This window comes from Bos indicus x Bos taurus, chromosome 4, assembly GCF_003369695.1.
Source record: "Bos indicus x Bos taurus breed Angus x Brahman F1 hybrid chromosome 4, Bos_hybrid_MaternalHap_v2.0, whole genome shotgun sequence".
Classification (NCBI taxonomy): Eukaryota; Metazoa; Chordata; class Mammalia; order Artiodactyla; family Bovidae; genus Bos; species Bos indicus x Bos taurus.
In genome coordinates, this window is record NC_040079.1 from 118,011,527 (window position 1) to 118,026,003 (window position 14,477).

Genomic DNA, 14,477 nt, shown 5'->3' on the forward strand with positions numbered 1-14,477 from the left:
TGATGTTGAGCATCTTTTCATGTGTTTGTTAGCCATCTGTATGTCTTCTTTGGAGAAATGTCTATTTAGTTCTTTGGCCCATTTTTTGATTGGGTCATTTATTTTCCTGGAATTGAGCTGTAGGATTTGCTTGTATATTTTTGAGATTAGTTGTTTGTCAGTTGCTTCATTTGCTATTATTTTCTCCCACTCTGAAGGAGTACTTAAAAGATGACTTTGATTGACTCCAAATGTAGTGCCTTTCCTAATGAAATTGGCTGCAGGCTTTGTCTCTCACCACTCAACAGCCAATAAATTGAGAGGTAATTTATCTATCTCCATAGATATGAAGAAAGATACTTTATTCAGAAAAGCTGGAAATCTGGGGTGATAGTGGACTTATATCCAGAGACCAACCCTGATGTAAGTCAGCCATGCCAATTAAAAAAAAAAAAGAAATAATCTCAGGTAATCATTGAGGCAGGCAGTCTTCATCTTTCTGTTGCATGCAGACCTACTGACTTCTTCTGGTCTTTCATGGAACATCATCTTGCTCACAGTGTCTGCCTGCAATAGGTGTTCTATTGGCTGTGTGGTTCCACTATGACCATGAGATCCAGTAACTTTAATAAAGGGAAGCTAGAGGTAGAGGGCGGAGAAGGCGATGGCATCCCACTCCAGTACTCTTGCCTACAAAATTCCATGGACGGAGGAGCATGTCCTGCAGTCCATGGGGTCACTGAGGGTCGACACGACTGAGCGACTTCACTTTCACTTTTCACTTACATGCATTGGAGAAGGAAATGGCAACCCATTCCAGTGTTCTTGCCTGGAGAATCCCAGGGACGGGGGAGCCTGGTGGGCTGCCGTCTATGGAGTCGCACAGAGTTGGACACGACTAAAGCGACTTAGCAGCAGCAGCAGCAGAGGTAGAGGGTTGGTACATCTTTAATTGCTAAATTCTTCATTCTTACTGCTTCTAATGCAGGAAATGAATCAGCATGTTAAATAAAGTGAGTATATTTAGTAAAGGAGAAATCAGGATCTAAGTTACATGCTGCTTAATGATCTCCTCTTTATGATTAAGGTCTAAAACAAACAAACAAATAGGGCTGATCAAACAGAAAAGAGGTAAAAGGACTGGCTACACTAACACAAGAAATGTGTAATCATCCACTCAGTATTGCAGGCACTGTATTTCATTAGAGAAACAGAGATAAATGTCATTCCCTGATCTGAAGTAGCTCCTAGTCTAAGGCTGAGATAGGCAACTTGAGGAATAGTTACAATAATATGATGCAAGTTCAGTGCCTGTGAGAGACATGGAAGTGAGGGAAGGTTTCCTAAAACAGGTTACACATGGACTGAATTGTTAAGAATAAATACAACGTCACCAAACCAAGAAAGGAGGACTGTATGGTATAGACAAAGGGAGGTTCAAGTGCAGTGTGTGAGTGCATGCTAGGTCACTTCAGTCATGTCGAGCTCTTTGTGATCCTATGGGCTGTAGCCCCCAGGCTCCTCTGTCCATGGGATTCTCCAGGAAAGAATACTGGAGTGGATCTTCCAACCCAGGGATTGAACTGTCATCTCTGGTCTCCTTCATTGGCTGATGGGTTCTTCACCACTAGCATCACCTGGGAAGAAATACAAAGAGGTATCCACAAATTCACAGATACTTATTTACCACTATGTGATGATTTCTGTTGTAAATGCTGGAAATATAACAGTGAGCACAACTATATATATATATATATATATATATATATAAATATATATATATATATATAATATGTTTAGAGTTTAAAAATTAATGTTAAGGGAAGAATAAAGCAGAGAAGGGATGTATGGAATAGACTGAGGAAGAGGACTAAAACTTTAGTTGGGGTAAGCTGGGATGGTCCCACTGAGAAGGTGATATTGAGTGACCTGGAGGAAACAGTGAGCTGCTGTTCTGGGAGAAATGAAGTGTAGGTAGAAGGTGTAACACATGCAAATCCCTGAGCACAAGTGAGCCTGGGAGGTCCAGGAGTGAGGAGTCCAGTGTGGCTGGATAATTTAAATAGAGAATTGAAAATGAGATCAAAGAAGTAATGATTTTATCTAAGAAGACAGATCACAAGCGCTTATCTAAATTTGAGAAAAGCCCTCTTAGGGTACGATACCAATTTAGTGTAGCCAGAATATACAGAAAAAAAGAATGAGGATTATAAAAGATAAACTCAAGTGTAGCAAGCATGACTAGTTCCTGAAAATCCCATACATCCCTTTTTGCTACAAGGAGTTCCAGGGGACTCCAGTTGTCCTAATGTAATTCTTAATAAAACCATATTTTACTCTCAAAAAAGTCCTGCTTTGGTGACAAAATGTTATTGCCCCCCACCACATGAAGTATATACTTTTTAATTTATAAGGATGGATATATGTCATTATCCCTGGTGAGTTTGAGAAAGAACACATGAGTACCTTTTGGAGATCATTTGTTCAAGGGCAGGTTAGAGGCCTGGGAAACCATTTTTGTGATGTCAGAGAAGGCTGCTGAAGGCTAGAGTTGGTGCAGCCACCTGGGTCAATAGGTTGATGGGAGAACCAGCAGCAGAGAAGTGTATACTCAGTGATAGGCTGGTCTTGTTCTATTATTCTTTGTAGTTTTCATTCCTCAGAACCTGGGTGTGTGTTTCAGTGGGGGGAGTTGGGTGACTATACTGTCACCCACTGGTAAGTCTAAATGGGCAGTGACTTTTTCACCTTAAAAAAGGAGTAGTTTGTTATCTAAATGGTGCTGTGGAGTGTTCCTTAGTATCCCCCTTCAGAATGTGAGCAACAGGACTGTCTTCAAAATTCACAACATCCAGATATTATTAAATGATTTGTTTGAGTATTTTAGAATGCTGCACAAATACAAAGAATCCTACTCAAAAGTGCTTAAATCTGCTGAAAGCCCCTGAAATGGTGCATAACTCATTATTGACATTATAGTTTTAAGCCATGGTGTCTGTTATGTAACTTCAATCTCTTAAAAAAATTCAAAAGCAACAATACTACTTTAATTCTAAGGAACACCATAAGGTAGCTGAATGCACTAAATAGGCAAAGTGTCTGGCTTCTTTAGCACTTTTAAAATCAAGTAAATCCTAATTTTGTGTTTTAATAAACTACATTTGAGAAGACTGTTAATCATGTGCAGGACAAGAGAAAGAATTAACATGAATTAGGCACCTGTAATATGTCAGAAGCTCTAATACTTTGGCCACCTGATGTGAAGAGCTGACTCATTGGAAAATACCCTGATGCTGGGAAAGATCGAAGGCAGGAGGAGAAGGGGCAACCAAGGATGAGATATTGGATGCCATCATTGACTCAATGGATATGAGTTTGAGCAAACTCTGGTAGACAGTGAAGGACAGGGAAGTTTGGCATGTTACAATCCATGGGGTTGCAAAGAGTTGGACACAACTGAGCAACTGAACAGCAACAATATGTCAGATAGCATTTGAGGGTTAGCCATGTTCATCATTTTGATGACCACAGAATATATGTTTTAACTAATTTTCTCAAAGGAAGAAACAGAGGGTTACAGTGATTAAGCAACTTTCACAAAGCCACTCAAATAGTTACGTAGCAGAAATTCAATACAAAATAAGTGTACCAGATTCTAAAACCCCAATTCAATTTCTAAAACCAATTCTATAACACTATTTACGAAAACATCCCACTACATAATCAACAATAAATAATTAAAAGTTAAAAACAAAAGAACTATTTCATTAAATGAATTGGTATTTGTTATGTGTTGAGGGTTGCATTCATTTTATATGCAACTGTCTGGACTCTGAGCCTGGTATGATGGACCTATTTCATAGAATATATTGGTAATAAGACTAAGTGGCATCCCCTTTACTATATCCCAGGCATCTGCTTATAAATTAACTCATTTAATTTTCTTAATGATTCTATAAGGTAGCTAATATTACTGGCACCGTTTGCAAATGAAGTAAATGAGGCATTGTGATTCAAAGAGCAGAATTATCTGGAAATGATTCAGGGTGACACTTGGCTTGCCCTGAAAATATGTGAGATGAAACCATTTTCTCAAGATTGTAACTGAACTAGAATTCACTTATATCCCTCTTGATGTGTGCATTCTTCTTTCCAGTCATAGCACTCTAATATCCCAACATCCCCTTGGTCTTTAGGGCCAAGAGGTCATGTTCCCATAAAACTCCATCATGTGGTGTTTGTTAACTCAGGTTCAGCTGCTTGCCACTTGAAAGCCAATAATCAAGGGGCAAGAGTTTGTAGAAAGACGTTTTTTTCAGAAGAACCAGCAATCTGGAAAGAAAGTAGACTTGTGTCCAGAGAACAACTCTGACAATTTTGCTCAGTCATGACAAACTTTAAAAGGGAACATTCTCAGTTAATCATTAGACAGTAGGTCCGATTCTTTGTTATTTTTCCATTGAGTTGCAGATGTAGTGACTTCTGATTTTCCTTGGGCACTGTCTTGCCCATGTGGATTGCCTGGAATTGGATATTTTCTTGCCCAAAAAGTTTGCCTGCACCCATGAGATCCACTTGCAAATTTATTAAGGGAAAACTAGGGATAAAGAGTCAGTCATTCTTTATCTACTTCATTTTTACTCCTTCTAATCCATAAAAGGAATAAATAGGCTAGGTAAGGTATTGTGCACATTAGTAAAGCAGGAATCAGGAACTAGGTCAAATGTTGCCTGGTGATCTCATCTTTGTGATTTAGCTCTGAGGAAAACAGATGCACAAACATAAAAGTGTCAAAGCAGCTGCTTCTAGCAGTACCCCCAAATAACATTACTTACCAATAAACAGTCCATTATTTTCTCTACGTCAAAGCTGCTTTCACACACTTGCCCTATGAGAGCAAGAGATCAGAGGGATTACAATTCCTCCGCTGGTAGGTCAGCTGCAATGCAGATTTCTGTGAAAGGAGGGAAGGTGGGAAACCCATTTCTTCTAGTCTCTGCTGACTCAACTTTAGAACTTTACTATTTTCTCAATGCAGCTTGTATTTATTTAGTTTGTCTCCATTAAAAAATTTATGTCTCTTTCTTTGCACAGTATATTCTGAACCCTGGTGTGTGTCCATGGGTAATGGTTCTTGTACAACAGACACAGTATCATGTGGTTAACTGGTGGAGCACAAACTCAGAATGAAGTTTTAACCACAATCAAAGTATATTTTATTAAGGACAAATTAAAATAAACTGATATAAAAATACCAAATATATCTTTTTTGGACTCCCAATTTTCATTTTTTACTGTTTGAGATGAGACAGGTATTACCAACGATGGTAGCTGAGAATTCAGAACAAAAGATAATTTATTTAATATGTGAGTAATTGAAATGAGGCCAGAGATAGAAATTTTTATGTCATGGACAAATGAATAGAATATTAAATCCTCTGGAAGGAAGACACTGGTAACTGAGAGCTGATCATTAAGTCAGTGGAGACAGATGGTGGTTTAGTTAGGTCAATCTCAGAATCATTGCTTCAACTCTAAGTAATTGTATTAATTTGATCATTAAAAAAAAAAAATAACTAATTGCCGTTTTGACTTCCATGGTGGCTCAGACAGTAAAGAATTCACGTGCAAACAAACCCCATTTGTTTCCAAAGTGAGGAAAAAAATGCCATTTATTTCATAAGGTAGTTGGATGGATTAAAGAAAAGCATGGTGCACAAAAGAAAAACAATATGTGCAAAAAAACTATAAAGGCTGGCATGATATGTACTTGCTTTCCTTGTAAATATATTCATTCTAGCCAGGTAAAATCAAGGAGTCATACAGTCCATTATAAGAATTTCTACTAATTAGTGACTCTGGTCAAGATTGATAAAATTAATTTTACACTTGGACTTGCAATATAAAGGTTTTTAATATTTTAAGTATGCTGCAAAAAATTAAACAACTTAGAAAACAATTTTTGAGTGCACATATGGATACAAGTTGGAGAAGGAAATGGCGACCCACTCCAGTGTTCTTGCCTGGAGAATCCCAGGAACGGGGGAGCCTGGTAGGCTGCCATCTATGGGGTCGCACAGAGTCAGACACGACTGAAGCAACTTAGCAGCAGCAGCAGCAGCACAGATACGAGTAACAGAATAACTTGAATGACATAATGTTTAAAAACAAGGTAGTATCATGTATGAGACGAGTCGCCAGTCCAGGTTCGATGCACGATGCTGGATGCTTGGGGCTGGTGCACTGGGACGGCCCAGAGGGAGGGTATGGGGACAGAGGAGGGAGGAGGGTTCAGGATGGGGAGCACGGGTATACCTGTGGCAGATTCATTTAGATGTTGGGCAAAACTAATACAATATTGTAAAGTTTAAAAATAAAATAAAATTGAAAAAACAAACAAACAAGGTAATGATTGATTTAGACATTATTCTACCTAATGAACGGAGAAGGCAATGGCACCCCATTCCAGTACTCTTGCCTGGAAAATCCCATGGATGGAAGAGTCTGGTTGGCTGTAGTCCATGGGGTCGCTAAGAGTCGGACACGACTGAGTGACTTCCCTTGCACTTTTCACTTTTCACTTTAATGCATTGGAGAAGGAAATGGCAATCCACTCCAGTGTTCTTGCCTGGAGAATCCCAGGGATGGGGGAGCCTGGTGGGCTTCCGTCTATGGGGTTGCACAGAGTCGGACATGACTGAAGCGACTTAGCAGTAGCAGCTACCTAATGAAATCCATTACGGAATATAGTTCCAAATATATGCCACACATGTTGTAAAATATAATATCTATAGATTGAAATAATTATTTTTTAAAAATGCCTGAGGTGTTTCTCACAGAGACCATGTGGTATCATGGTCTTTCAAGTTATGCTTTCACTAATAATTGTTTCAGTTAGATGTACCTTAGTTGAGAAGCAAGTTGCTTCATCTGTATAAATTAAAAATCTTGTCTAGGCTTAATATGAAAACTGATTCAAAAAAAATAGCATATCTAAAGATAAATGACATTGGAAGTAAACACTGGAAGTTTAACTTTCTGCACTAGAAGAGACAGCACTACAGATATTCAAGAAACAGAGAAAACAGATGTGATATTAATGCATTATTTTAGATTATTTTGCTATATTTCACAGTTTTATGCAACACAACAAACAGAATATTGAATTTTCATCTAGAACACAATATATTTATTTGTAATTTCTATAGTGTTGTAGGTATTATTAGACTGATCTATTTGTTTCCATAGTTGATTGTATTCAAAGAACTTGAGAGAGTCCATAGAAATCAAAGTCAGTAAGAACACAGCATCAAGCAAATTGTTTTATTTTTGTTATTACTATATGGGAAAATTTTCTTCTAGAAATCTCATAGATTTCTAGGTGGAAATGCTTGACTTAATGCATATAAAAATTTATATGAATATGAATTTTCTTTGCTGTTGGTTCTCACTCTATGTAACTAATACCTCATTTCAATTAAAAGTGTTTATGGATAGAAAAGGCTACACATTTAGCACACATAAAAGTCTTTTACATTTAACCTTTATTGATCTGAAAATGCTAAAAAATAATATTTAGCAACATTATCAACTAGAGAAGCAGAGCAATGGTGGAAGAATATGTAAAGAATTATCTATGGAATTTGGCAGAAAGAGCAAGGATAAATGCTTAATCTTTAAAATCTAATGCACTTTGAAACTCCCACTATAATTTTATTAAAAATGCTACTGTCAAATACCTTGTAACAACATAAAATTATTCAACACATTGTGGTTTATAAACTACAATCTTCTTATCATAAAATATGTAAATAAAATATGACCTGATTTTAACAACATGTTCTGAGGAACAATTAAAACAATATGTAGAAAATTGTTAAACCATAAAGTTTAATGCTAAAAGTACTGATGAAGTATTAGTCACATAATTATCTCTTTATTCTTAAAATTAATCATGTTATCCCATCAGATTGAAGGCAGGAGGAAAATGGGACAACAGAAGATGAGATCATTGGATGGCATCACCGACTCAGTGGACATGAATTTGAGCAAGGTCCGGGAGATGGTGAAGGACAGGGAAGCCTGGTGTGCTGTAGTCCATTGGGTCACAAAGAATCAGACACTACTGAGAGACTGAAAAACAACAACAAATCTCATTAAATCAAATTATATGAGTATCTTGCTCATATAAAATAGAGCTGAACATTTCTGATTGCTATTTTCATGATCCCATCAATTATATCATTTCCTGTATAGCCACACACACACACACACACACACACACACATACACACACACACACACACCCAATGCTACTGAAAAATATGGTCCGTTATCTATGCATTGCAAATGGTAAACAGTTTTGTTTCAACAAGTTCCTTATCTGAGTAATTGTGCACTTCCTCACTCTACATTGCACATTTAAACCTGAGCCATGATCCCAGTTCAATTAGCTGTGGGCATCATGACTATACCCGCTATTTTGTCTACTCTAACTAACAGATGAGAGGACTGAAAAGCCCATATGCTGGATGTAAAATAGGATGTCATGTGAAGTAATTGAAAATGCTCAGGAGTTGGCAACAAAGGATCAGTTCTGTTGTTAAAGTGGTTCATTTGCTTTTTATTCCTTAGTTTTTCACCTATTAAACTGTAAACTCAGTGAGGGCACAACTGTGTTTTATTTACCCACTGGAACTGGCTATCATATTTTCTGCCCCAAGGTTAATCTCAAAAATTACTTTTTGGTTTAACAGTTTGTTAAGAACATTTATGCCATCCTTCTCCCTTGCAAAACAACTTGAAAGTGAAAGTGAAGTCTCTCAGTTGTTTCCGACTCTTTGTGACCCCATGGACTATAGCCTACTAGGCTTCTCTGTCCATGGGATTTTCCAGACAAGAGTACCAGAGTGGGTTGCCATCTCCTTCTCCGGAGGATCTTCCTGACCCAGAGATCGAATCCAGGTCTCCTACATTACAGGCAGACACTTTACCCTCTGAGCCACCAGGGAAGTGGTGCAAAACAACTTATTTATGTTATATGAAGATTAGATGTAATTTGCATTTAAAGTTTCTTCTGTTAAAAATGATATGTATTAATAGATACAAACATAGCAAAATGTGCACATATTTTAAATAAAACTGACAAATTTTATGAAGAGACATAAAATGACTCAAACCAATAAGAATACATATGATTCATACAATTTCTTATATACTCAGACTCAATAGTGAAAAGATGTCTATCAGCTCAGTTCAGTCGCTCAGTCATGTCCAACTCTTTGCAACCCCATGAATCACAGCACACCAGGCTTCCCTGTCCATCACCAACTCCCAGAGTTCACTCAAACTCATGTCCATTGAGTCAGTGAAGCCATCCAGCCATCTCATCCTGTCGTCCCCTTCTCCTCCTGCCCCCAATCCCTCCCAGCATCAGGGTCTTTTCCAATGAGTCAACTCTTTGCATGAGGTGGCCAAAGTATTGTAGTTTCAGATTTAGCATCAGTCCTTCCAATGAACACCCAGAACTGATCTCCTTTAGGATGGACTGGTTGGATCTCCTTGTCTATAAGAATGTGTTTATAGTTGCTGGGAATTTAATATATTTTAATTGAAAAAAATAAATAACTACAAATAGCCAGGAAAAAGACTAGAATCAAAAGTTTGATTACAAATCAGCCATATCACATATTTTAATGAATTATGAAATGATAATGAGTAAAAACTTGTGATACAGAAGAAAAAGGTAGAAAATCTAAAGATATTTTAAGGAGATTTAATACAATGTGGCATTTAAAATCAGAACGAAAATTTGTTTTCTTGGTAAATGCTAATGGGATACTGGCTGCTAGTGGGATCAGTTCAGTTCAGTCGCTCAGTTGTGTCTGACTCTTTGTGACCCCATGAATCGCAGCACGCCAGGCCTCCCTGTCCATCATCAACTCCCAGAGTTCACTGAGACTCACATCCATCGTGTCAGTGATGCCATCCAGCCATCTCATCCTCTGTCGTCCCCTTCTCCTCTTGCCCCCGATCCCTCCCAGCATCAGAGTCTTTTCCAATGAGTTAACTCTTCGCATGAAGTGGCCAAAGTGCTGGAATTTCAGCTTCAGCATCATTCCCTCCAAAGAAATCCCAGAGTTTATCTCCTTCAGAATGGACTGGTTGGATCTTCTTGCAGTCCAAGGGACTCTCAAGAGTCTTCTCCAACACCACAGTTCAAAAGCAACAATTCTTTGGCGCTCAGCCTTCTTCACAGTCCAACTCTCACATCCATACATGACCACAGGAAAAGCCATAGCCTTGACTAGACAGACCTTTGTTGGCAAAGTAATGTCTCTGCTTTTGAATATGCTATCTAGGTTGGTCATAACCAATTTGAAAAAGTCTGAGTCTATTTCTCCCTAATTATTGCAAAGTAAGTCTCATGGATCCAATGATTGAAATAAATTAAAATTTAGTCATTAAAGTAGCCAGAAAAAAAAATTAAGACTTTTAAAGAGTGATATTTTTGATAGTATAAGAAAAAAAATGATAGCCTTTATATATTTCCAATATACAGAGAAAAAAATTTCAAATTCATATACAAAGCATTACATTTTTTAAACTATTTTTCACTCACTGAATTAATGAATATAGTCACTTCTCAATATCTGTGAGGGATTGGTTCCAGGACCTATCATGAGCACCAACATTTGCAGATACACACATTGCAAACATGGCCCTCCCTGTCTGTGGTTTCCACATCCCTGGATTCCACCATGGAGTACAACAGTATTTATTAAAAAAGAAAAAAAAAGATACCTTTAAGTGCACCAATACAGTTCAAACCCGTGTTGTTCAGGGATCAACTATGTGTTTGTGGGTCCATATGTGTGTATATGTGTGTGTTGTTGCATGTATAAGAATTACATATGTGAAAAAGGAAGTCCTGCAAAAGATTCTGAGAATGTAATTGGTAGCACATCCATGCTGTGGAATTTAAAGTAAGGATTAACATTTTGAGTATAGTATATAATAACAAATGATTTATGCTTTACAAATGTCTTGGTTTTATATATCCCAAAAGTTATAAAAATATTGAACATGTAGGAGAGGGTGTCCACAATTTACTATGGAAGATGAAATTATAAATTTACATTTGTTACAAAATAGGAAATTGATTCCTAAAAGTATCTTCTATTACATATTTTCCATTTTTTACAATTAATTTCCAATGAGTTAAAACTTTACCAACATTTATTGGCTGGTAATAAATGAAGTCTTATATAACTCAAACATGGTTGAGATTTGTAAACACATATTTCTCAAAGCAAAAAGCAAAGGAGAAATGTGAAAGATATATCTATTTGAATGCAGAGTTCCAAAGAATAGCAAGGAGAGAGAAGAAAGATTTCCTCGGTGATCAGTGCAAAGAAATAGAGGAAAACAATAGAATGGGAAAGACTAGAGATCACTTCAAGGAAATTAGAGATACAAAATGGCTATTTCATGCAAAAATGGCTACAGTAAAGGACAGAAATGGTATGGACCTAAATGAATCAAAGATATTAAGAAGAGGTGGTAAGAATACACAGAAGAACTATACAAAAAATATCTTAATGACCCAGATAATAATGAGGGTATGATCACTCACCTAGAGCCAGACACCCGGGACTGCAAAGTAAAGTGGGCCTTGGGAAGCATCAGTACACTACAAACAAAGCTAGTGGAGGTGATGGAATTCTAGTTAAGCTCTTTTAAATCCTAAAAGATGATGCTGTAAAGATGATGCACTCACTATGCCAGCAAATTTGGAAAACTCATCAGTAACCACAGGACTGGAAAAGGTCAGTTTTCATGCCAATCCCAAAGAAAGTGAAAGTGAAAGTGAAGTTGCTCAGTCATGTCCAACTCTTTGTGACCCCATGAATGGTAGCCTACCAGGCTACATGATCCATGGGATTGTCTAGGCAAGAATACTGTAGTGGGCTGCCATTTCCTTCTCCAGGGGATCTTCCCAACCCAGGGATCGAACCTGGGTCTTCTGCATTGCAGACAGATGCTTTTCCATCTGAGCCACTAGGGAAGCCCAGAATCCCAAAGAAAGGCAATGTCAAAGAATGCTCAAACTACCACACAATTGCACTCATCTCACAAGATAGTAAAGTGAAGTTGCTCAGTCATGTGACCCTGTGGACTGTAGCCTACCAGGCTCCTTTGTCCATGGGATTCTCCAGGCAAGAATACTAGAGTAGGTTGCCTTTTCATTATCCAGGGGATCTTCCAGACCCAGGGATCAAACCCAGGTCTTTTAAATTGCAGGCAGATGCTTTATACTCTGAGCTACCAGGGAAGCCCAAAGCTATTAAAGTAATGCTCAAAATTATCTAATCCAGGCTTCAACAGGACGTGAACTGAGAACTTCCAGATGTTCAAGCTGGTTTTAGAAAAGGCAGAGGAAACAGATATCAAATTGCCAACATCCGTTGGATCACGTAAAAAGCTAAAGAGTTCCAGAAATACATCTATTTCTGCTTTATTGACTATGACAAAGATTTTGACTGTGTGGATCACAATAAACTGTGGAAAATTCTTCAAGCAATGAGAATACCAGAGCACCTGACCTGCCTCTTGAGAAACCTATATGCATGTCAGAAAACAACAGTTAGTACCAGACATGGAAAAATAGACTGCTTCCAAATCAAGAAAGGAGTATGTCTAGGCTGTATATTGTCACCCTGCTTATTTGACTTATATGCAGACTACATCATGAGAAACGCTGGGCTGGATGAAGTGCAAGCTGAAATCAAGATTGCCAGGAGAAGTATTGATAACCTCAGAGACCCAGATGACACCACCCTTATGGAAGAAAGCAAAGAAGAACTAAAGAGCCTCTTGATGAAAGTGAAGGAGGAGGGTGAAAAGTTGGTTTAAAGCTCGACATTCAGAAAACTAAGATCATGACATCTGGTCCCATCACTTCATGGGAAATAGATGGGGAAACAGTGGAAACAGTGAGAGACTTTATTTTGGGGGGCTCCAAAACCACTGCAGATGGTGACTGCAACCATGAAATTAAAAGACACTTACTCCTTGGAACAAAAGTTATGACCATTCTAGACAGCATATCAAAACGCTGAGACATTACTTTGCCCATAAAGGTCCGTCTAGTCAAAGCTATGGTTTTCCCAATAATCATGTATGGATGTGAGAGTTGGATTATAAAGGGACCTGAGTGCCAAAGAATTGATGTTTTTGAACTGTGGTGTTGGAGAAGACTCTTGAGAGTTCCTTGGACTTCAGGGAGATCCAACCAGTCCATCCTAAAGGAGATCAGCCCTGAATATTCACTGGAAGGACTGATGTTGTAACTGAAACTCCAGTATTTTGGCCACCTGGTGGAAAGAAGTGACTCATTTGAAAAGACCCTGATGCTGGGAAAGATTTAACGTGGGAGAAGGGGACGACAGAGAATGAGACGGTTGGATGCCATCACCGCCTCAATGGAGATGAGTTTGAGTAAACTCGGGGAGTTGGTGATGGACAGGGAAGCCTGGTTTGATGCAGTTCATGGGGTTGCAAAGAGTCGGACACGACTGAGAGACTGAACTAAACTGAACTGATTCCTTAAAAATTACAATAGAGAAAGGAGGACATAAAATAAAAACATTTTCTTGTGAAATGAAATAACACTCTAAAGACTGCAAATATCTTAATTATTTTTACCAGTATAATAAAGAGATTACCATTTTGGTATAGATGGTATGAGCACTTTTATGTGTTTGAAAATTTCAGACTTTGTCCTGGGAGGGCCTCTTTTAATTTTGGAGAAAAGTAGTGCCTTTGCAAATTTAATTATTTAATCTTTCCAATTTTTCAGGGCATATGATTCCTCCTATTAAATGCATTCAGGTAGAAAGAATGGGTGAGGGCAATGTGTTTATTTTCTAAAATATTTTTTATTATTTAGTTGAAATTTTACATCATACATATAAATCAAGTTAAAATGTCTTAAATATCTAAATATAAGGCTTGAATACCATTACTATGTAAAACCTAAGACTATAAAGCTTCTAGAATAAAACATAGGGAAAAGCCACATCATGGAGCTTGGTAATGGTGTTGGTAATGATGTAGATACGACACCAAAATTACAGGCAACGAAAGCAAAAATGGACATTAGGGACTACATGAAGCTAAAAAACAATTAACAAGGTAACAAGCAATGCAAAATAGGAGAAAATGTTTGTAAGCCATATAACTGAAAAGAAGTTAATCTCTAAGATGTATAAGTAGTTTCTACTGTACTAACAAAAATTAAGTTGAAAATTAGAGAACTTGATAAACATTTCTCAAAAAATACATACAAATTGCCAATATGTATACGAAAATGTTACTCAGGATTACAAATAATCAGGAAAATTGGAATCAAAATGGCAATGAGATATCACCTTATACTATTAGGATGACTATTATTAAAAAAAATGATAAGTGTTAGTAAGGAAAAGGAAGCATTT

General features: G+C 37.5%; 1 non-coding gene across 1 annotated transcript; it reads right to left on the minus strand.

Moving 5' to 3' along the window:
* Positions 1 to 11,974: 11,974 nt before the first annotated feature.
* TRNAC-GCA lies at positions 11,975 to 12,046 on the minus strand. Its single transcript has one exon. It is a non-coding gene; the product is annotated as a tRNA-Cys (tRNA).
* Between the last annotated feature and the right edge of the window lie 2,431 nt (positions 12,047 to 14,477).